The sequence below is a fragment of the Lolium perenne genome, chromosome 4 (assembly GCF_019359855.2).
Source record: "Lolium perenne isolate Kyuss_39 chromosome 4, Kyuss_2.0, whole genome shotgun sequence".
NCBI lineage: Eukaryota > Viridiplantae > Streptophyta > Magnoliopsida > Poales > Poaceae > Lolium > Lolium perenne.
The window spans coordinates 37,295,291-37,317,448 of record NC_067247.2 but is presented as its reverse complement, the minus strand read 5'-3'; the positions used below and the strand labels follow the sequence as shown (position 1 = coordinate 37,317,448).

The 22,158-nt window shown below is 46.4% G+C and overlaps 1 long non-coding RNA gene and 1 pseudogene across 1 annotated transcript; both read left to right on the top strand.

Annotated features, from left to right (window-relative positions):
• Positions 1–1,047: 1,047 nt before the first annotated feature.
• On the top strand, positions 1,048–4,049 carry LOC127346695 (uncharacterized). Its single transcript, XR_011744314.1, has 3 exons — positions 1,048–1,174; positions 1,799–1,870; positions 3,917–4,049. It is a non-coding gene; the product is annotated as an uncharacterized lncRNA (long non-coding RNA).
• A 1,203-nt stretch (positions 4,050–5,252) lies between these two features.
• Positions 5,253–11,999, top strand: LOC127292185 (ABC transporter F family member 1-like; annotated as a pseudogene).
• Positions 12,000–22,158: the final 10,159 nt, after the last annotated feature.

Genomic DNA, 22,158 nt, shown 5'->3' with positions numbered 1-22,158 from the left:
GTTTTGGGGAAGCCTCACACATATAATGACGTGAGGTTTCAGTGTTTATATAATAGGCCAGAGGCCTAGGGTTTGGTTGCAATTACAATAAATACAATATATGCAATCCAACACCCTCAATTGCCTTCTCCTTGGCAACCTCTGACATTGTGCTACTTGATGAAGAACTTCGATGGTCTCCCTTGGTTTGAGTGATGTTCCAAGGTTGAGACATGGACACAAGGTTATTTGGAGGATGAAAGCAGCGGTGAAGAGATCTGTTTATGTGGAAAGAAGAAAGACCTTGGGGAAGTTTATGAGAGGTTAGCAATAGGAATAAACTCGTGATAAAGAGGAAAGGGCCGACCAAGAAAAGAATCCTAACAAAATAGGAAAGAAACGAGAGATAAAGAGGTAATCCGAGGCGGTAACGACCTTCGGTACGGGGGGCTCCGCCCGTACCCGACGTCCTGCCAAAATTCTCGAACAACCAACGTCGGTTAAATCCTTCCAAAAAATGCGGTAAGGACGTGATGTCCCCGTATGGCCATCCATAGTGATATCCACCGAACTATCTGAGACGGTAAATTGTTTTAAAGACCAAATTAAAAAACGAGACGAAAGTTACAGAGAAAAATAATATAAATATTTTTTCAAATACGGTCAATTTTTAAATTTGAACACTTTCCTATTCAAACACTTCTCAAATTTGAATATTTTTAAATTTCAATGCTTTTCGATTTGGAATAACTTTCTAATTTAAACAAAAAATAAAAAAAAACAGAAAAGAAAACGAAACAAAAAAAGAAAAAGAAAACAGAAAAACAAACAAAAGAGAAAGAAAAAACAGAAACAGGAATCGAAAAGAAGTAAAATGGGCTAGGCCCGATACCCGACCAGGGCGTCTTGATCAACGAAAAGCAAACTGCCTTGACTGGGCCGTGGACTGCTTGCCCTATTCGGCCCTACGACACGGAGCAAGCTACTCCTTTTATCGCAGGCAAGCGCAGAACCGGGCAGCTCTCCCTGTCCACAGTCTCCGCTCCTGACGGCGGGCCGGCGGCCTGCCTCTCCTCTCACCGTCTCACGTCTCTTCGCCTCCTCACTCCTCAGCCCTACGAGGCGCGCCACCTTCCTCCCTCCTCTCGTCGCTGGCCGGAGCTTGGAGGGAGCCTCCTCCTTCTTACCGGCATTGGTAATCACATCGCGCCACCTCCCTCCCTACCTCCTCTCGTGGTTGGCCTTCTGATTTTTTTTTTTTTTTTTGTGTGGGGCGGGATTTGGAATTTCGGGTGGCGGGATTTGGATTCCCTCCACGACACGCGATTTCCCCCAAATTTTCTAGGGTTTTGGTTCAAGTTTTGGCAGCGATGGGGGTAGCTGGGGCTGGTCGCGTCGCGAATGATCGTATCTCCAACATGGGCGCCGTTGCGTTCAGCGGCCGCTCGCCTCGCATAGTGTTACTCCCTCGACGACACGCGATTTCACTCGATTTTCCAGGGTTTTGTTCGACGATTTGGCAGCGATGGGGGTAGCGGGGGTTGGTCGCTTCGCGGATGATGGTATTTTGTCGGGGGATTGCATTGCATCTCGAGCATGGGCGCCGCTGCGTTCAGCGGCCGCGCTCGCCTCGCCCAGGGTTTCCCATGTCCATGAAACTCGTTGTATAGATGTACAATCGCTGGCGTGACAGGGCAGGGAAGTGCTTGGGTGGTTTGGCTAGACGTCGCTGTTGAGGAGCCGTATTCCAGTCCCTATGTGCACTCGCTAATTCTGATAAAATGCACCTCACCTTTATCTCTCTGGTTTTGTTGCGCAGGAGGTTTGATTTGGGTGATCTATATATTGTCACCTGCCAGTCTGTCGATTGAGCTGGATTGTGCCTGCCAAGGTAATGGTCTCCGTTCTTTCCCTTTGATGAACTAGCATAGAATCCAATTAGATGGGATTATAATCATCATCATAGTCTGTTTTTTCTGTTATACCAATGCTGGTTAGTTTCCGTGTTGGATATTGGTTAGCCTGCAGTTACAGTATCAACATTGTTTATGACTATGTGTTTATTTCACCACCCCATTGCGTTGTCTCTAGATGCTTCTTGATCCTTGTGCTGTTGTTGGGGGGACACAATTGCTTGCAGTTAGCTTGGATGGGCAGAGTCGTGATCTGATATTCTGTTAGACCAATGTTTGTGCTGATGTGTATTGGGTACTGCATGTGGAGGCAACCTTCTAAGCTGGCGTGTATGTACATGATTTCAGGGGATATGTAGCTTGCTGTGTTGTTTACTTATTTATTCATCAGCTGTTGGGGGATCAGTTGCATTACCATGTACATGTCATATAATCATCATCATTTCATTTTCTGCTACACTAATGTTGGTAGGTTTCCTGCGGGAATATGGGTTAACCTGCATCGGGGATTCGCCAAAAATACCTACACTGGGGAAAACTGACTTGTTGCATATATATAATTTTAAGGGCCATGCAAAAGACAATTTTACTTACACTGTAGCCACCATATCATTCTCATAGATTTCTGTTACACACATAGAAAGCTTACCATACTACATGATCTGTTTTCCGTATGCATAGTAACCCCTTTCCGCTTTCTTAGTAATCACGTCATGTCTAGTTCATCACATGCTAATGGTTTGTTTTTCCTGGTTTTAGTTTTGTATAAGTTGTACGGATGATATCTTGTCTCGAGTTATGCGCTGTTTACAAGTTGCAATGCACAGCTGTGGTTTATTCCGCCCTGTATTGTTTGTTTCACAACTCATCCTAGATTACTTTGCTTCCCGTCGTGCTGTCTCAAGATTGGTTATGTAAATCTACTGCTCCATTGGTGCTTGCTGCATTGTTGCTGATATGCTTCTTCATTAATGATTGTTGCTGGGATAGACAGTACCTGACATGCTGATATATTTGTCATCTCAGTCATTCAACTGATCATTCCGTAGTTTATTTAAAAGTTCACTATTTGCAGGGAGTCTGAGCTTGAACTACTGTTGCTATCATGAATTGCTGAAGCTTGGATAGAGCGTAATTAGATGGAGTAGAGGATAAAAAATGACTAGTTAACCATCAGCTTCCAATTGGAGAACTGAGGCATGGCTTATTGTTATTACCAAAAAAAGCCATATGGGTTTTAGTTTGTTAAACATAATAATATAACTTGCTCAGTAGCTAGTCTTCCCAACCCACCCGTGTTAGAGGCTTGGCCTCTGTGTGGCGCATCATGTTCCGTTTCTTAGTGAAAAGCTAAGATGTGCTCACCCCCCTGCAGGTCTAGGTATTTTTTTTTATCCCAGGCCTTTGTAGGTGTCATTCATTGATCAATTTTCCACAAAAGTCTTAGCTGATAGTTTTGGTTTTGCTCTTCTATTTTGTTTTGACTTATCAGTTTAACTAGGATATTTACTGGCTTTTATTGCTTTTCTTTCATTTTGTAGTCAAACCATAACATTTAGTTGTGTGATCAATCCCTAGGAGAATAGAAGATGTTCATCTTAAGTTTGAGATATGTGCTTGACCACGCTTCAAGGAAAATAAACTCAGCTCTTACAGAGGTGAAACACAACATTACAAACAAAGTCTCCAGCAATGTGCTGCCACCTACCAAGTCAAAGTCGACCTAGGACATGAAAACCCACTCATATAGTTATGATCACGACGTTTGTTTAATGAATATAAACACGCTTCCTTAAATTACAATGGTTATGAAAATATGTCACTGTTGTGCTTTGAGAGCTTGTTAATACTGGGTATGTGTTTGTGAGGAGTAAATGTTTCATCTTGTTAGTAAATTTGCTGCCTTATTTTTCACAAAGTCTATGTTAGCAGATAATTATAGATAGTCACATACCAATCGTTACATTTTATTGCTAGATACTTGTGCAGCAAGACTTTCTTAAGCAAATTTTTTCCTGGTGCAGGTTCGGTCAATTGAAGGCACAGTGGTTGAAATAGGACTCACTTTTACTTCGTTGATCAGTCAAGAAAAGTTTCCCTTCACAAGTTGCAACTCTGTTCTCCAGCCAGGTATCATCACATATTCTTTTACTGGACACTGTTCTTACATGATGGTGACACACCCTAGTGCATATGTATGCGTGTAAAATTTACTCTTTGTGATAACCAAGCGCATCTTGAATGAGGCTGGCGTTTTGATGATAGTTCTGTCTCTTGATAATACTTATGTCTTCTGTCATTTCTTCTCCTAATTGCCATATCACCAGTTTGGAGAGCATACGTGTTAGAGAATTCATATGCATTTTCGAGGGCTGGAAATTTTGCTCAAAATTTTGGTGGTTTTGCAACATCAAAATGCCCTATCTCCTTTCTGAATCGCACTGCTTGTATCCATTTTGTTGCTCTCCATATGTTATGCATGCGCATATCTCTCTTTGTGCACAGGCATATAAATAATCCGCAATGATATATGTTTTGTTCATATCTTGGGACAGGTATCATGAGGGGTTTCATTCGTATGGCATTGTCTTCTCTGATGAAAGGAGCTCTGAAGAGTATTCGAGCTGCTGATTTTCAGTCAAGGAAGGAGATAGTTGACCTATTTAAGCTTGGGCAGGGTGTGATGCCTTTAGACTTTAAGGTTCACCATCATAATGGTACACAAAAGACAATAAGTTCACTTGTTGATACTACCAGTGAGAGGGATGCTGACACTTGGGAATCCATTACAAAGCGAATCAAAGCTTTCAGATACCTTCCTGACTTTCCAAGACTTAAGGGCATATATTCACAGATAGCTTTGAACAAGGCTATTGGCAACAGTGGCCCCGTTCGCTTGTTTTGCTCAGGTTTTTCTGTTGATGGGTTCTCCATGATGCTCCAGAGAATGGTTAGTTGCTTAACACAGACAGTACATAGTATTTTATTGATTCATTATTGTTATTTTTTCTTGAACACGTATCTAAATGAGCGTTATTTGTATCAGAAGGAGAGCACTGAGATGGCGCAAAGTTCACAGCCAGCTGAAGCGAAAGAACAAACAAAGAAGAGCAAAAAGAAAGAAAAGGCAAGTGAAAGAGGAAAAAATGAACTGTACAACTAAGCTATTATTGGTTCACTATTATGGTTGAAAGGAACATCTATATCATTACCTAGTTATACTTATAATGTTCAATTAAATCATTTCCAGATTGAATATTAGGTTTCTCTTCCCCGCAAAAAAAAAAAATTAGGTTTCTCTTTAGGGGTACTACTTTTTTAAAGTTTGAATATTAAGTCCCTATTTTTCTATATAGGCAATGGAGTATATCAAGGAAACCGGACCTGATACAGCAGTTATTTCATTGGATGACCTAGAAAAGTTTCTTGATACCTATCCAAATGCAATCGGACGCCTGCGTAGATGGTGTGAATTGAATGGCCTGCATTTTGACTTGTCTAGCTTATTTGGAAACAACAAGGTGCTGTTTACCACTCCTCCAGCTGGCTGTTTTACCTTCACATTTCAGTACCTTGGTCGTACACTTGACATTTGCTTATATGGGAGAAACCTTTATGTAATGGGATGGCGGAACCCAAATGGGACATTTGAAATCAAGCTGGAAAGTGAAAACAGAAAGAATTTCATGTCAGGAGAAGGAGTTACAGTTGTTCAATTCAAAAAGAACCACATGTTTCTAGCTCCTGAGAGGGATGTTAGCAAAATCAGGTTGGGAATGCATGCCTTAAGGGAGGCATTTGAGGTACTGCATAAAAGTACTGGTAATAGTTATGAGGTGAGGTTAGCAGTGGGCACCTTCGTAGTTCATACCTCAGAGGCGGGACGCCTGCAAGGCGTGTTGAAGGATGTATGTACCGCTGCTCTACAGGACACCGTGGGTAAAGTAGGGAAATATAATAGGTTTTGGATTCAAAGATATGATCATTACGCAAAAAAGGAGATGGCACAAATTGATGCATTACTTCATGGAGAAACACCACCAGGTATTAAAGCTTGTCAAAAGTCTATTGACCAAGGGGTAGAGATATCAGAGAACATAATATTGAACCAAATCCGCATCTTTCCAAGAGATGGGTATAATGTCCGTGCTTTTAAGCATGAGCCTACACCGAGTGATGATCCATGTGAAGATGATCCTGTTTTTGGGAATGATATCTGGTTGCAAAGTTCCAAAGGCGAGAAATTGGCAACGAAGGGCTTGAGCTCTAAAAAGGATAGAAGGAAAGTGAAAAGTCCTGGTCTGGAGGAAGTTCCCACTGGAGACGGAGGATCTTCTTCCGCAGCAGCTCCTCTTTATTTGATAGAAGATTGGTCCTCTCCTCAAGAAGAAGAAAAACAATCTGAAGTGAAAGGTATACTTCCATGGTCACCTCTGGGTTCCTAATTTTATTGTCCTTGAATTTCAAATTATTCTGTACAATTTCTTGCCGTTAAGATTGCTGAATTGCATTTTACCCATCATGTTCAGTTGTTGGAAACAAGAGATGATGGCTGCACCTCCATTCGCGATCGTACTGTCTCTTGGCAATGCTGATGTTTCTGCAGGAAGAACTTGGACACACCAAAACAGCTTAGCTAAGCATAAGATGTATAGGTCCCTTGATGTCAGAGCTGACATAAAGAGCACTCATAACACAAATTCTGTTGATCCTGAGGCATTAAGTTCTGGCCTTTCTCCTATTAACCTCAGTAGCAATTTAAAGGCTCATGGAGATCATATCACCAGAGACGAAGTAGAAAAGTGCAATAAGAGGCTCCTTGCCACTAGAGCGAGTTCCCTTTCTATGCTCGATGCAAATGTGGACACTTGGCCAAATGAAGTTACAATAATAGCTGGTGATTTACGGAGAGATGCTGTCGAGATCAATAGCATTGATGAACTTGTTGCCAACAAATCCATTACAGAGGTAATCCTCATGACCACATTCTTGTTTTTTTGTTTGTTTGTTTGTTTGTCATACTGGATGGTCGCCTTCAATTAGAAGCTCTAGGTGCATTATTAAGTCTTAATGTGACAACTGCCAATTGGTGCTAAGTATTGTAGTATTTCGTGAGCACTCAACTTTAGTATAATGCATTTGATGTATCATACTTTTTTGGCCATTTCTGCTGGATGGTCCATTTCTAAGTTTTACAGTTGTGTATGGATGCAGCATATAGAGATAGTTCCACCAATGTATAAGCAGCACCGTTTGGAGGACAGATTCTTAGAGCTGAAGAAGGGGGTTGAAAGGTCATGCTATTTTGCTTAACCAAGAAATTGTGCGGCCAACTTGCGTGTGGGATTGGCCGTAGTTTTGCTGCTGCAAGCATTCACGGCGATAAATCACAGGGTTAAAGGGATCATAATCTTAATCAGTTTCAGACTGGCAGGGTTCTAGTATTAGTAGCAACTGATGTTGCTGCTCGTGGACTCAACATCAAAGACATTTGGTGAGGCCTTTTGGTTATCACATGTTAAAATCTTACTAGTGTTTGACATCTCTTTGTGTCAAGCCTAATGATGTTTACTAATTGTCCTCCTATTTCTCACTGTTCCCATGTTTTTTTAGGAGTGATAATCAATTATGACTTTCCAACTGAGATCGAAGATTATGGGCATTGCATAGGGTACACAGGGAAGGGCTGGGGCTTCTGGAGTTGCTTGCACTTTATTTTCTAAGCAAGACTGGAAGCGAGGATTTGTTGATCGGGATGGCTCAAGTCGACAAGATAGAGGCACTTGCGAGGCTATGACTGAAGTGATGGCAGGAGCCTAAGTACTAGGAGAAGAAACCGTAGCAGAAGCTGGCCACGCAGCAGGAGTTGGTCACGTAGCCGCAGCCATAGTCGCAGCAGGAGCAGAAGCTGTGATCAGGGTGTAGGGTCAGAAGGCAGCCCGTGGGCAAGATCTGGCTTTGATGTGCCGCCACCTGCAACTGAAGCCGACCCAGTTTTAGCTGAGGCCAAACCTGGACCTGGACCAGCAGCTGATGTTGCTGCACCCAAACCTGGACAATCGCTCACTCACGCATCTGATATGTCATCTATGTCGCATGGTGGCTTGGTTCAAACCCAGGAGGGTGGTCCGTTCATGGGTGGGGCGATGCGAACATCAGCAGCGCACAAGCTTACCAGCCTTCCCAAGGGAATGATATTGTAAGTACCACCAAGCTTTTCTGCAGCCAAACTTTTTCCATGTCCGGCAGTTTAGCAGGATGCCCCATGATGTAAGCTGGTAATCATATATACAACTTTGTGTTTTACCATCTGTTCTTTATACTTTTCATACCCGAAACTATCTTAGTCCTGCTACTTTTACAGTCATTTTCAGTACCGATATTTTTCCTATCCATACAGAGAGGTGAACAAACAAAAGTAGCTTAGGTACTTACATGGAACCATGGAAATTCTTTTAGTTGGTTGCTTACCGGGATCTGGATCATAACCTTTTTAATGTTAATTATTTCCACAAGGCAAATTAATCCCATATACGAATTGATGCTAAAATTGGCTCTTTATACTCTTTGTGATAGATTTCCTCTTCGATATCGGCACATGGCCAGTAAATCTCCTTCTGCCAAGGATTTTATGGGATCTCCTTCTGCCAAGGATGTAGCCTGTTCACATTTCACATCCATGGCGATTGTGGTGCAATTGATGTAGGTGTCTCACGTCTTAACCTTGTGTATGAGGCGACCGTAGAAGTTGTTGTATCACAAGTGCAAGGCAGTTTCAGCATGTGTATCGATTGTTTTACCAGGGTTAGATGAAGAGATCCGGCTCTTTGATGGTGCTATTGGTGACTCACGTGGCTTAAAGAGGTCTCTTGCTGTAGTGAGCGATGATGAGATGGAATTGAAGTTGAAGGTAGCAGCAGGATCGTGCATCCCTGCTGAATATTACTGTTGCTTTGAGACGAAGCAGCATGGCCATGCTACTCAAGTGATAAACACTGGTTTTGTATTAGTCGAAGTGAAGGTGACTTGATCTACTTTAAATAAACCAAGAGTAGGCAAAGAAGCAAAGGCAGTTTAGTGTTATCTGCCTGTGGCAGCAGCCAAACACAGTACTAATGATGTTACATCTGCTGAGGCCCACATAATCGTTTTGTCTCAGATTGATGTGTAAGATATGATGACCGTCGAGGATTTGGTGACAAGGGTTGGGTCAGGAGCTACAGCCGTAGCCCAGATAGAGGCCGCTGGCGAGGCTATGGCAGAAGTGATAGCATGAGCCTAAGTAGTAGAAGCAGAAGCCGTAGCAGAAGCTGGTCACACAGCAGGAGTTGGTCACGTAGCCGCAGCCATAGTCGCAGCAGGAGCAGCAGTCCTGGTCAGGGTGCAGGATCAGAATGCATGTCACGAGCAAGATCATGGGTGGGGGCGATGCCGCCAACTGCTACTGAAGTTGGATGTGTTTTAGCTGTACCTGGAGTAGTAGCTTGATGTTTCTGCACTCAAACCGGAACAATCGCTTGCTGACGCATCTGATATGTCACCTATGTCGCCTGGTGGCTTGGTCCAGGTCCAGGAGGGTGGACTGTTCGTGGGAACAAGCTGACCAGCCTTCCCAAGGGAATGATCTTGTAATACCACCAAGCTTTTCTGCATCTCAATATTTTCCAGGTCCAGCAGTTCAGCAGGATGCCCATGATGTAAGCTTGTAATCCTCTACACAACTTTCTGTTTTACGAGTTTCTTTATCTTTCCTGTCCGTTCTTTATATTTTTTCACCCGAAACGACCTATGCCCTGCTGCTTTTACATCATTTTGTATGAGTCCCTCAAAACGACATGTGATTAGGAGGATATCTTATGCACCGTCGGATTATTACATTTTCTTAACTTTCACTTCAACTTTTAGGTAGTGCAGTGAACATAATCCAACCAATTTAAGGTTAAGAAAACTGAGATATCATAGAAAAGTCATGCTAACTTGTCATTTTTTTTATTATGATGCTTGATGTAAGGATGGGTGTTAGTTTATAGGACAATTGTCGCCGCTACCCTGTCTGCTCTTTCTGTATGGAAGGCAACAAACTGGACAAAGCAATTTGTCAATATATTGTAATTTTGGAGCACAGGAATGTAAAGTAAGGAATGACAAAAAATCCACCGATGGGTGGGGAATGAGTGTGAATATGTAGGTAGAGAGAGGTGGACAAACGAAAGTAGCTTAGGTGCTTACTGGGCAGTGCACACTTGTGCTACTACATCTTCGTTGCAGCCATGAGAGCTCTCCGACTACATATGTATTGGTTGTGTGCAAATATTTATTAGAATAACAATGAAATGTCTTCTGAGTTTTCTTTTGAGTAGCTGTTGCTTCAAATTTTAGATAGCTCAATATCTTTATATATTTTTACTGCACTTTAGGTGGTGCGCTGAGGTTGATGCGGCGGTGCCTATGGCGGGGATAGACCCAATGGATGCATCAACTGCTGAAATGCATGCTTTTCAGAAATTGTTTGGTCTAGGTTTTGAGAAGCAGATGCATGCAAAGCCAACTCCAGACTCTTCTGGCGGTTGGCGTATGAGGATTGTGTTGGCAAGGGCGTTCATGAATCCGACCATTCTTTTGCTTAATGGTCCAACTAACCATCTTGGTGAGTCTTGTACAATGATCTGAAATAACTGAAAACTGAAATTCGGACATTTGTTCATTAGAAATAATGTTTTTTTGTAATATTCCCTCAACCAGGTGAGACACTTAAAATAATGACTCCCTTATATGTTCTAGTCTCTTTTGCATGGCTTTAGTGATCTGTTATAGTTACTTGAATGCAATCTGAGACAATTGTTTTTACCTTTATTTGCAGATCTTGAGGCATGTATCTGGCTGGAAGAGAAATTAAAGTATTTTGAGCGTGTACACCTTGTCATCTCACACTCCCCAACATTCATCATTCACATGCAGAAGAAAATCGTCAAGTTATACAGTGGGTTTTATGACCAATATGTGCAAACCTGCTCTGAATTTGAAGAGAATCAAATGAAGCAGTACAAATGGGAGCAGGAACAGATTGCTAATATGAAGGAGTACATCACACAGTTTGGTCATGGATCTGCAAAGCTTGCTTGTCAGGCTCGCAAAGAGAAAACTCTTGCTATAATGGAGTGTGGTGGTCTTGCTGAGAAGGTTGTCAAGCACAAAGATCATTGTGTTCTGCTTTACTGATTTTGGCAAACTCCTACCAGTAGTTCTACAGTTTGCTGATGTCACTTTTGGATACACTTCAGATAATCTCATTTACAAGAACCTTACTCTGGTGTTGACCTTGACTCAAGAGTTGCATTGGTCGGTCAGTGGTGCAGGGAAGAGCACACTTCTGAAGCTCATGACAGGTGACCTAACTCCATTGGATGGGATGATCAGGCGCCACAATCATTAGGCATTGCACAGTTTCATCTACATCTCACTGAGAAGCTGTACCTGGACATGCCAGCCCTGCAGTATATGATGAGGGGATACCCTGGGAATGATGAGAAGATGAGAGCTGCAATTGGCAAGTTCGGCCTGTCATGGAACGCCCAGGTAATGCCAATGAAAAAATTGTCAGATGGGCACAAGGCTGGTGTTATCTTTGCGTGCCTGGCATTTAGGCAGCCGCATATGCTCTTGCTCAACGAGCCGACAAATCATCTTGACATTGAGACCATCGACTCCCTTTCTGAGGCACTGAAGGAATGGGACGGTGGATTAGTCCTGGTGTCTGGTGAGCCATGGCTTCAGGCTGATCAGCCAGGTTGCTCAAGAGATCTGGGCGTGTGAGAACCAGTCGGTGACTAGTTGGGAAAGTGATATCATGGATTTGAAGCAACACTTGAAGAAGAGGGCTGGTCTCATTGTATCGAGGTATCGAGGTAAAACATATTCTTGTGCAGTATGTCATTTTATGACCAGATGATCTGTATTATTTTCTTATCTGTTGGTGTTAGTTACTCGGCATTAGTGATTGATTTATAAGGATTTGTTGTGTTGTAGTTCTGCTTCAAGATAAATTTATGTGCTTGTAACTGGCTGTAAAGGAGGCACCTATGGTTCGCATTGACGGCCATACTGAAAAAACACTGATTTAATTACAAAGGCTGTCGTCTGTGATACTACCTGTATTCCTGTTCTCCGGACTTGTACCTATTATAAGCAGGTACCTGATTATCCCGGACTCCTGTTAGATTGTCATGGTCTTAGTTTCCTAGCTTCTCTGGTAAGTTTTGCACTAGAGGCAGCTGGGTAAATGCTGGTAGATTTGAGATGTCACGTGACGTGCTGTTGTGATTTTGCAGTTCTTTGCTCTCGGTGATCTCATTTGCCGGTTTGTTTCTAGACTTAGACTTCTGATTCCCCACAGTAATAACACTTGCTGAAAAATAAACCTTTCACTCTGTAAATCTTCATGAAAAATCACTTTACAAATAGTGCTTTACACATAAAAATATTATTCCCAATTCTATGTTGACAAATGAAGTTCATAATTTGACCATGTATAAAAACATATCAGCATCTATAATGTGTATGTTAATATTTTTCTGTATACTTGTTTTCTTTAGTGTGTTCTTTACACTTGGTTGGCATGGTTACAGTGGCTAGTGGGCTTGACAATTTGGCCCAGAGGTACTCCCGAGCATTTGGGTGTCCGACTTCCAAAAGGAAAATGGTTACATTTAGGTAAGAGTAAAATACATGGGTGGTCCCTGAACTTGTTAGCGAGGTTCACTTACATCACCGTACTCTGAAAATACAATTTTACGGTAACTAAATACGTCTTAGTGCTCAGATACGGTCATTGGTGCCAGGAACATGATGTATTAGTCGAATTGGCACTCGCGGGGCCCTATGTCAGCCCCTGATTACGTTACATTTTCAAAAAATACCCACTAGTCATGCTCGTCCTGCAAAACTCCGCTGGTCCTTTCTTCCTTATCTGCAGCTCGACCAGACCCCAACCTAAAACCGCCGCCGCCGCACGTCCCCCGCTTCCCCACGCCGCCGCTGCTCTCCATCCCTACCCCGCATCTAGTCCCCTCGACCAGGAGCTCGCCCAGCTGCAGCAGATCCGCGGACTACAACGGCAGTTGCAAACTTGCAACCCGACGGTTCAGATCTTTGCCGGCATCCGCTTGCCTGACCTCGCCGGTGGCAGGCGATGCTGGATCGCCGGATGTAGGTAGCGCGTCGCGAGGACGCTAGGAATCAAGAGCTGTCGCGCCCCACCCCGCGGGCACGCTCCACGGACGCGCTTCTGGATGAGCTCATGGACGAGAATGAGCTACTTCGAGGTTCTGCCCGTGCGTGCTACCCTCCTGGAGCAGCTGGAAGACAGCTTCTTCGCCGCCGACGATGCTCGCTGTCCGCATCGAACTTGTGGAGGAACTTGGGCAGCACCCGGAGTAACTCGTCCGCCGCCTTGTCGAAGACGCCCAGGCTGGTACCGGTGCTGCCGCACCGACCTGACCGTCGAGAGCGCGTCGACCACAGAGAGGCTCAGGCCGGAGTGGCACCGGTAGCACGTCGACAACGCCAGGCGAAGACCGGAGCGTTCGCCGCGGCCGACGTGTTGCAGTGCTTGGCGCCTTGGCCAAGATAAGGAAGTCGCGCACGTTTAGCGGAAAACTGTGCCGGACGCTGCTCCTAGCCCACCTACCGCGCGCGCTGCGCACCATAAACTGCTCGAGCTACCTAGCGGGAGGAGGAAGGAGGCAGCAGACGTCGGTGCCGGCATCCCGTCCGTGCGCATCGCGTGACGATTGAGGAAAAAAGACCGTCCAGGAGAGATTGAGGGCTCTTTTGCTGAAAATGGTGGGTTGTTGACCAACTGTTACTTTCTTAGTTGAGGGGCCTTTTTACCAGAAAAGCATCGCTGGAAGCAGTAAACACTTCGCCACGTCACCAAATACTACGCGGAACTAGTGACCGTAGATGAATCATCTGGTGTATTTAGTTACCTTAAAATGGTATTTTTAGAGTATGATGACCAAAGTGATCCCGGCCTACAAGTTCAATGACCACCCATGTATTTTACTCTTTAGGTAACCGGTGAAACCTTGTTCGCTCGCGTGAGCCATGCACGTGACACAAGTATTTGTTCCATCCAGCCTCCTTCCCCAATGCACTTAGAGCATCTTCAATCGCCCCCACCATACAGCGTCCGACAAAAAGACGTTATACCAGCCGAATGGGAGGGGGAGGAGCTGGTGGCCCAAACGGTCTCCCAATACACCCATTTGGCTTGCACGTTTAAATAAACTAGAAGGAGACCCCGCACGTTGCTGTGGAATTTTTAGTGGCAACAATGTCAGTTTGAGCAAAGAAAATTGCTGATTTGGTCAACCTTATCCTTGAGTTGAAACAAACATGATATGTTCTATAGGATGTTATACTGTTTGGCGCAACACAATGTCTATTAGAAACATTGAATTAGTGAGCAAGATGGTGTAACAATAAATCAGTAAGAGAGGTGAACACACGAGCACATTATAATTGGGTATCTGAGGACGGCATGATTAATTTGAAGGTACCTTAGTTACGGTCCGAAACTTTCGTTAGCTTAGGCCTATAAAAAAGATCTGCAAGTACAGATGAGGATGAATATAACTTCTATACAATAATGCCTAAGAATAACATAATTATGGTGTATGATATTTTCTTTGAACAACAGAGACAAATTATGTTGATGCGCGTACTCACCCTAATTAGTTTGTCTGCGAACTAATAGACTTGATTGGAACACAGTACTTCAGCAAACCAATAGATTTACTTCCTGCAAAAGAACACGTGAATACATCTAGTTTATGACCAATATTTTCGCAGAAAACAGATCGTTCTAACTGTCTAACATGGAATGTCTTACCATCTCATGGTGATTGGGGATTTCACCATGGCCTCCAAGATCGCACCTTTCAAAGAAAAAAAAAATTGAGATAGGGAAACCACCATAACCAATTATGATGGTAAAAGGGAATTTTTGTGGGTGCCTCACAACTCACGGACATTGGCTGTGCCGAGCTCTGATCAGTCATCAGGATCCAGCGGGAATCTAGCACACATATATATGCCATAGTTTTTTTCCTGAGGTAATATATGCCATAGTTGATGAATAGCTCACGACACAACAAGTATCATTAGTACATTACCTAGGAAGGTGCAGACGGGGGGAATCCAGTCAGTCCCATACGTACAGGTGTGTGTGCGGGGACATGAGCGAGAAAGAAAATGCGGAGTGAATCAAGCGCCGGTCGGTCCGTCGCCTTGAACCACCACCGCCAGGTGGTGAGCTCCTCGCAGGAGGACAGAGATAGTCGAAGGAGCTCCCAGAAAGAGAACGAACCCGCATGCACAACCACACCCCGAGTCGCGTCCAGACGGAGAGGCCCCCAGGGGCAGTCGAAGAGCAGGTGCCTACACATCTCAACAGCGGTGCAAGCGGCGAAAATGACTGAGGGCGCGCCCCTGGCAGCCCTTGAAGAAGAGGTTGGCTCACGAGCTGAGTCTGTCGATGCTGGCGAGGTAGGAGAATATCTTCAGCTTGATGGCTTACATTTCTGAAAGCAAAATAGTGGAGAAGATAAAGAGGAAAGGGAATGTGAAATACATAATGGGAATTGGAAAGGGTGACGGGCAAGGCTTGATGGCTTACATTGCACACTGAAAGGATTAATAAATTTGATCACCAGGGCGCCTATGGAAGATGAGTCATTTTTGAAGGTAATGGAGAATACAGGGGATCTATGATAAGTACAGATGAGACTAGATGGTTTGGCACACCTCTGACGGGGTGGCTCGTATCTCTTATATATGCATCAGGGATTACATGATAAGTACAAAGGCTGGTATGATACTACTATTATCTCGATAGGGTTTGGTAGGATACCAACAGCCTCTACGTGATACTGTTATCACCAGATTTTGGCCAAATCAGGAGGTGGGCCGTAAGGGAGATGGGCTTGGAAGTTACACGCGGAAGATCTCTGAAGCGGCCTTGCACGAAGAGTTTGGGCTAGATTGCCCGTGTATCTTTAATTATGGTAGTTTGTATCTTAGATTAAAAGTTAGAGTTTGTATCGTGCACGGTGGGGATTATTCCCACGTTAGAAAGTCCCCTGGACTATAAATATGTATCTAGGGTTTATGGAATAAACAACAACCAACGTTCAACCAACCAAATCAATCTCGGCGCATCGCCAACTCCTTCGTCTCGAGGGTTTCTACCGGTAAGCAACATGCTGCCTAGATCGCATCTTGCGATCTAGGCAGCACAAGCTCCACGTTGTTCATGCGTTGCTCGTACTGAAGCCTTTTTGATGGCGAGCAACGTAGTTATCATAGATGTGTTAGGGTTAGCATAGTTCTTCGCGTAACATGCTATCGTAGTGCAACCCTTGCATATCTAGCCGCCCTTACACCTATCTTAGGTGTAGGGGCGGCACCCCGCTTGATCATCATTTAGTAGATCCGATCCGTTACGATTGCTCCTTGTTCATCGAGGATTAGTTTAATATCTGCAATAGTTAGGCCTTACAAAGGGCGGGAGGATCCAGCGGCACGTAGGGTGTCGTTTGCTAGTCCTAGACAGGATGTTCCGGGGATCAACCTCGTGTTGGTTTTTAGGCCTTGTCTAGGATCGGCTTACGATCACCGTGCGTGGCCGCGAGGCCCAATCCTGAGTAGGATGATCCGATTATGCGGTGAAAACCCTAAATCGTCGTAGATCTTATTAGCTTTATCTTGATCAAGCAGGACCACCATATATTCGTGCACCCCGTACGAATCATGGGTGGATCGGCTCCTTGAGCCGATTCACAGGATAACCTGAGAGCCGATCGAGGCTCGTATTTAATGTTTACGTGTATGCCATGCAGGAAACTAAGCGAGGCATCTCCATCACCTTCCTGACCAGGTATAGGTCAGGTGGCACGCCCTTGCATCAGCATCGGACGTGTGTACCAGAAGGCTTTGCGGGCCGTCGCTCGGAGGGACCTCGGCCAGCCGCAGCCCTAGGTTGTTCCCGGCTCTACTGTGTTGCCCGTCGCTGCCCGCCGGTGGGTTTTGGCAGCAACACATTCTGGCACGCCCGGTGGGACGAGCTTCTACATCAACCACATCGCCATCTACATCTGAGATGGCGGACGGCACGCCAGTCACGTACGAGGATCTGACCGACGAGCTCAAGAAGAAGTATGACGAGATCAAAGTCATCCTCGAAGCCGACCTCATCGGCTCTTTCCACAGAACCCGTTCACATGGCATCAGGTGGAAGGGGTTCTCGCCTAATGGTGCACTAGATGGGATAGACCTCTCTGCCCCGTCGGAAGAACGCACCAGGTCCCTGCGGCAGGAGATCAACTACTTGGTGGCTCACTCGCTACACCGCCACTCTGAGAACCTGGTCAACACGTTGGAGCGTGTCACTCTTCGCGTGATCCAGGAGATCATGAGGCACCAGTACTCGCCGTCAGGACCAGCTCTCGGGACGCATCAAGGAGAGTTGCCACTCCAGTCCCGTCCACCGCTGCCATTTGCGTTGGCGGCACCAGAAGTGCCGAATTCACCGGCATTCGTCGTCTACAAGATCGGTGGTGACCCTAGTGACTACCAGTTCTTGCTTGAGGCGCCTAAGGAGATCCCTCACGGGTACACGTGCACGTATGTGCGGTTGCGATGGCGGGCGCTCACAAACCAGGCCACAACATCGGGGACTTACGGAAAACGGGAGGGACGTCGGCAACGAATCTTGAGAAGCAGACGTGGCTAACTAAGTACGCCACCCCGACGAACCTCCAGAGCTCAGCTCCTGCAGTTGGCTCAGAGCTGGAAAAGCAAACATGGCTGGCTAAGTACGCCACCCCGGCGAATCTTCAGAGTTCAACTCCTGCAGCCAGCACAGCGGATCAGATCAGTACCATACTGAGAGATCAGTTCGGCATGGTGCCGAAAAGGAGGGCAATCGGCTATTCCAAGCCGTACCCCGACGACTACGAGATGATCCCGCTACCACCTAAATATCGGCTCCCTGATTTCTCCAAATTCAGTGGATCAGATGGTTCCAGCTCCATCGAGCACGTAGGCCGATATTTGGCACAACTAGGACCGGCCTCAGTGTCGGATCAACTACGCGTGAGGCTCTTCTCACAGTCCCTCACGGGATCGGCTTTCGGGTGGTACACCTCGTTGCCACCAGACTCCATCCGGACTTGGAAGCGATTGGAAGAACAGTTCCATATGCAGTACCATTCAGAGGCTTCCGAGTCCGGCATTGCCGATCTAGCACAATTACGTCAGAAGCGTGGAGAAACTGTGACAGAATACATCCAGCGCTTCAGGAATCTTAGGAACCGATGTTATTCGGTTCGTATAACTGAAAAGGAAGCAGTCGAGTTGGCAGTAGCGGGCCTCGCAACACCGCTCAAGGACATGGCCTCCCAAGCAGACTATCCCTCACTGGCGCACATGGTTCGAAGCGTCGGCATATGAACAGCGCCACCGGACTGTGCAGGGACAAATTCAAGCGTGCAGTGGCCCTGGCCGAGGTAGAGGAAGACGAAGTTTCTGCGGGAGATCAAGAGATAGCAGTGGCTGAATGGACTCGGGGAGGAACCCCCGTGTCCTGCAAATGGGTAAAGCCACCAGGCCCGCCCAGGGGGTTTGATTTTGACGTGACCAAAACTGAGCAAATCTTCGACCTCCTGCTCAAGGAGAAGCAGTTGACGATTCCTGAAGGTCTCAAATTCCCCACGGTACAAGAGCTGAACGGAAAGCCATACTGCAAATGGCATAACTCGCTCTCCCATGCTACCAACGACTGCAGGGTATGGCGTCAGCACATCCAAGCGGCGATAGAAAAAGGGCGTCTGATTTTCAACCGATGCGCCATGAAGGTCGACACCCAGCCCTTCCCCGCCGTTAACATGGTGGAATGCACTTACCCTGAAGGTTGCCAGCCAGGATCCTCGTTCAGCATCAACATGGTAGGACCTGGGCACCACTCTGGTAAAGATGGAGACGAGGGCAGCTGCTCTCGTAGCAAGGACACAGAGGAGGCCGCTCCACGCGATCGGCTCCGTCATGATGGCAAGCGCTACGTCACAGAGGGAGAAGTGAGGAACATAAGATATCAGCGACCCCTCTCTGATCACCTCCTCAACAAGTATGTGAGTCAGTATGACCGACGCCGACGATCCAGCGATGATGATGAAAGAGATCGTCTGGCTAGAGAAGCCAGAAGACATCGTCGGCACGATCACGATGAGGAGGAACACGAGCGCCGTGCCAAAGGAGAATCAAGGGAGCAAGATGACAACGACAGGCACTGGGACTGCCCCTTCTTCAGACACTGCTGGGATTCAGGAATGAGCCGATTGCCCACAATCGGCAATTGCCCAGAATGCAACCAGAAGAAGAAGGAGGCAGCCAACGTGTCTGTGTTCAGGCGCTTAGGGCCTCTCCCGCCACAAAGCAAACGCGCTGAGTCCCCTCGGTGGGCAGATCTCGAGGATTCAGAAGACGAGGGACAAGAAGAAGAAGACAGGTACCACCGGCCAAGGTGGTGCCCTGATGGACTCAGCCGTTCACAAAAGCGCAGGGTTCAGCGATTGCGCGGTCCGGAGGAAGCCGAAAGGTTATACTTGCATACGTTAAGGAAGGCACGACCTAATCTGGCTGCGAAAGTTCAGCGAACCCTGGACGAAGAGGGTCGTCCACGGAAAATGGAGTGGCGCCCCAAGCAAAGGAAAGCCGATGATGAAACATCGGCTGGTACAAACATGGTGCTCGTCCTTCCGACGGAGCTTAGTGCTCCACGATTACACGATGCACTCAAGGTGGGCGACAGCAAGCGCATCAACACGATAAAGTCAGAGGTTGGGCTGGTTTTATCCACCAGCCTGGCCGAGTAGCGAGAACAAACCGATGAGCAAACGTGGCGAGGCTGATCCTTGTGATCGGCCCCAAAAAATTATGAAGGGGCATTACAGAACCTTCAGTCAGCGCTTCAATCGATATGGAGGCCGATTCCAGCAATCGGCCAAAATTATCTTCACCACATGTTCTGCTTGTGCTCAACATCGATCTACTGGGCAGCGGCCACGTCGGCGGATGAAAGTCAGCACGAATCCTCGCGGAGCTGACGTGCCAGTACAGTGCCTTGGCTAACCACAAAGCCGATATCTGCAGTCACCTGGCAGATTCGGCTCGGGGGGCATATAGTCAGATGAACATGTGCAGATAAACATGTGTAAACATGTGTGCAGTGAAACACTGGGAGCCGATTAGGAAAAATCGGCCAGTAAAAAACAAATTTTTTTTTATAGCCGATGCGAGGGCATCGACTTTAGAACTGAGAAACGAAGCCGATGCGCAGCCATCGACTCTAGTACAGTTACACCAGACCAAGACCTACTGGCTATGTGCTCAAAGTTCACATCAACATCGACGTTCAGTGGAAGAAAGCTGATCAACGATCTGTGCATCCTCGCCGGTATTCTCGCCTTGATTAAGGCTCGGGGGGCAGCTAACTTGGTAGATGTTCTGTTTTGGGAGCCGATTGGAGTCGCATCGACTGATCCTGCATCGTGATCTTCTCTGAAAGCAGTTCAGGTGTTGCAAAAGAAAACTGCTAAAGCTACGGAGAGGAACCGGAAAAGGAGGCCGTCGGCTTTACAGGTTTTGGACGTCCTGTCGCTGCAAGAAAAGGAAAGGGACTGGATTCTCAAAATAGCCGATGAGTAGTCATCGGCTAAGGGATTGCGAAAAATTATGGTCAGATATCAAATCGCAGCCTGAATTTGAGAAGTGCTTGACTGACGGGCTAATCGACATGTGAGTCCGGCTTCACGGGCGTCCAAAAGAAAAGGAATCCGATACGTTGCTATCGGTCTTGGCATGACAGGCGGAAGGAATGAAATTGGGTTAATTGAAAGAACAATTTTCATTAATTCAAAGGAGCGGCTTTACAAGAAAGAGCCGATGGCTCTCAAAAGAAGGATCTAGCGCCTAGTGCACTGCTACTACTAGTCCTACTCTACTAGTCGTCGCTGTCCTCATCGTCGCCGTCGTCGATGTCGTCGGCGCTGCTCCCAGGAAGCTCCTCGTCGCTGCTACCCCAGCCTTTGGCCGGAGCTTCGTCTTCCTCGTCATCATCATCATCCTCGCTGTCCGCCCAGGAGCGGAAGCGCTTGGTCGGCGGATACCCGATGGAGGAGGAGGATTCATCCTCCTCCTCTTCCTCCTCGTCATCATCATCGTCCTCACTGTCCGCCCAAGCGCGGAATCGCTTGGCCGGCAGAAGCTTAGCGGGGGAAGGGGGGCCGCCCTCCTCTTTTCCTTCCTCTTCCTCTACTTCTTCCCCCTTCCCGTCGGGGGAGGTGGGTTTCGCCCAAGGATGGAGGTCGTCTTCACTTTCGCTTATCAGCTCCCCATCGATGAGGAACTTGAGGTCCTCTTCCCCATCGGTCAGAGGCAGGTCGCCCACTGGCGCGTGGTCGGAGTTCCACTCCGGCTCGCTCGAAGAAGGAGGCGGAGGGAGAGGCCAGAGGAGACAGAGGAAGAGGAAGGCATCGCTACAGAGGAAGAGGGTTTTTTGGTGCCGATGGCTAGAACAGAGGAAGGGGATGAAGTGGGCTAATCAATCGGCACGGTTAAATAATGAGAAGCCTGGTGGAAATTTAATGCCATTGCAGTTTCCGAGGAAGTGATGCCAAAGCTATCGAATTTTGCAGAGAAGCTGAAAAGACAGGGCATCATGATGAAGAATACTGCGACAGGTCTGCTCTGCCACGACATGACCCTTTGAAGGAAAAACAGAGTGGTTTTAAAATTATCATTGCCAAAACCAGGGGGCATGTGTTATCACCAGATTTTGGCCAAATCAGGAGGTGGGCCGTAAGGGAGATGGGCTTGGAAGTTACACGCGGAAGATCTCTGAAGCGGCCTTGCACGAAGAGTTTGGGCTAGATTGCCCGTGTATCTTTAATTATGGTAGTTTGTATCTTAGATTAAAAGTTAGAGTTTGTATCGTGCACGGTGGGGATTATTCCCACGTTAGAAAGTCCCCTGGACTATAAATATGTATCTAGGGTTTATGGAATAAACAACAACCAACGTTCAACCAACCAAATCAATCTCGGCGCATCGCCAACTCCTTCGTCTCGAGGGTTTCTACCGGTAAGCAACATGCTGCCTAGATCGCATCTTGCGATCTAGGCAGCACAAGCTCCACGTTGTTCATGCG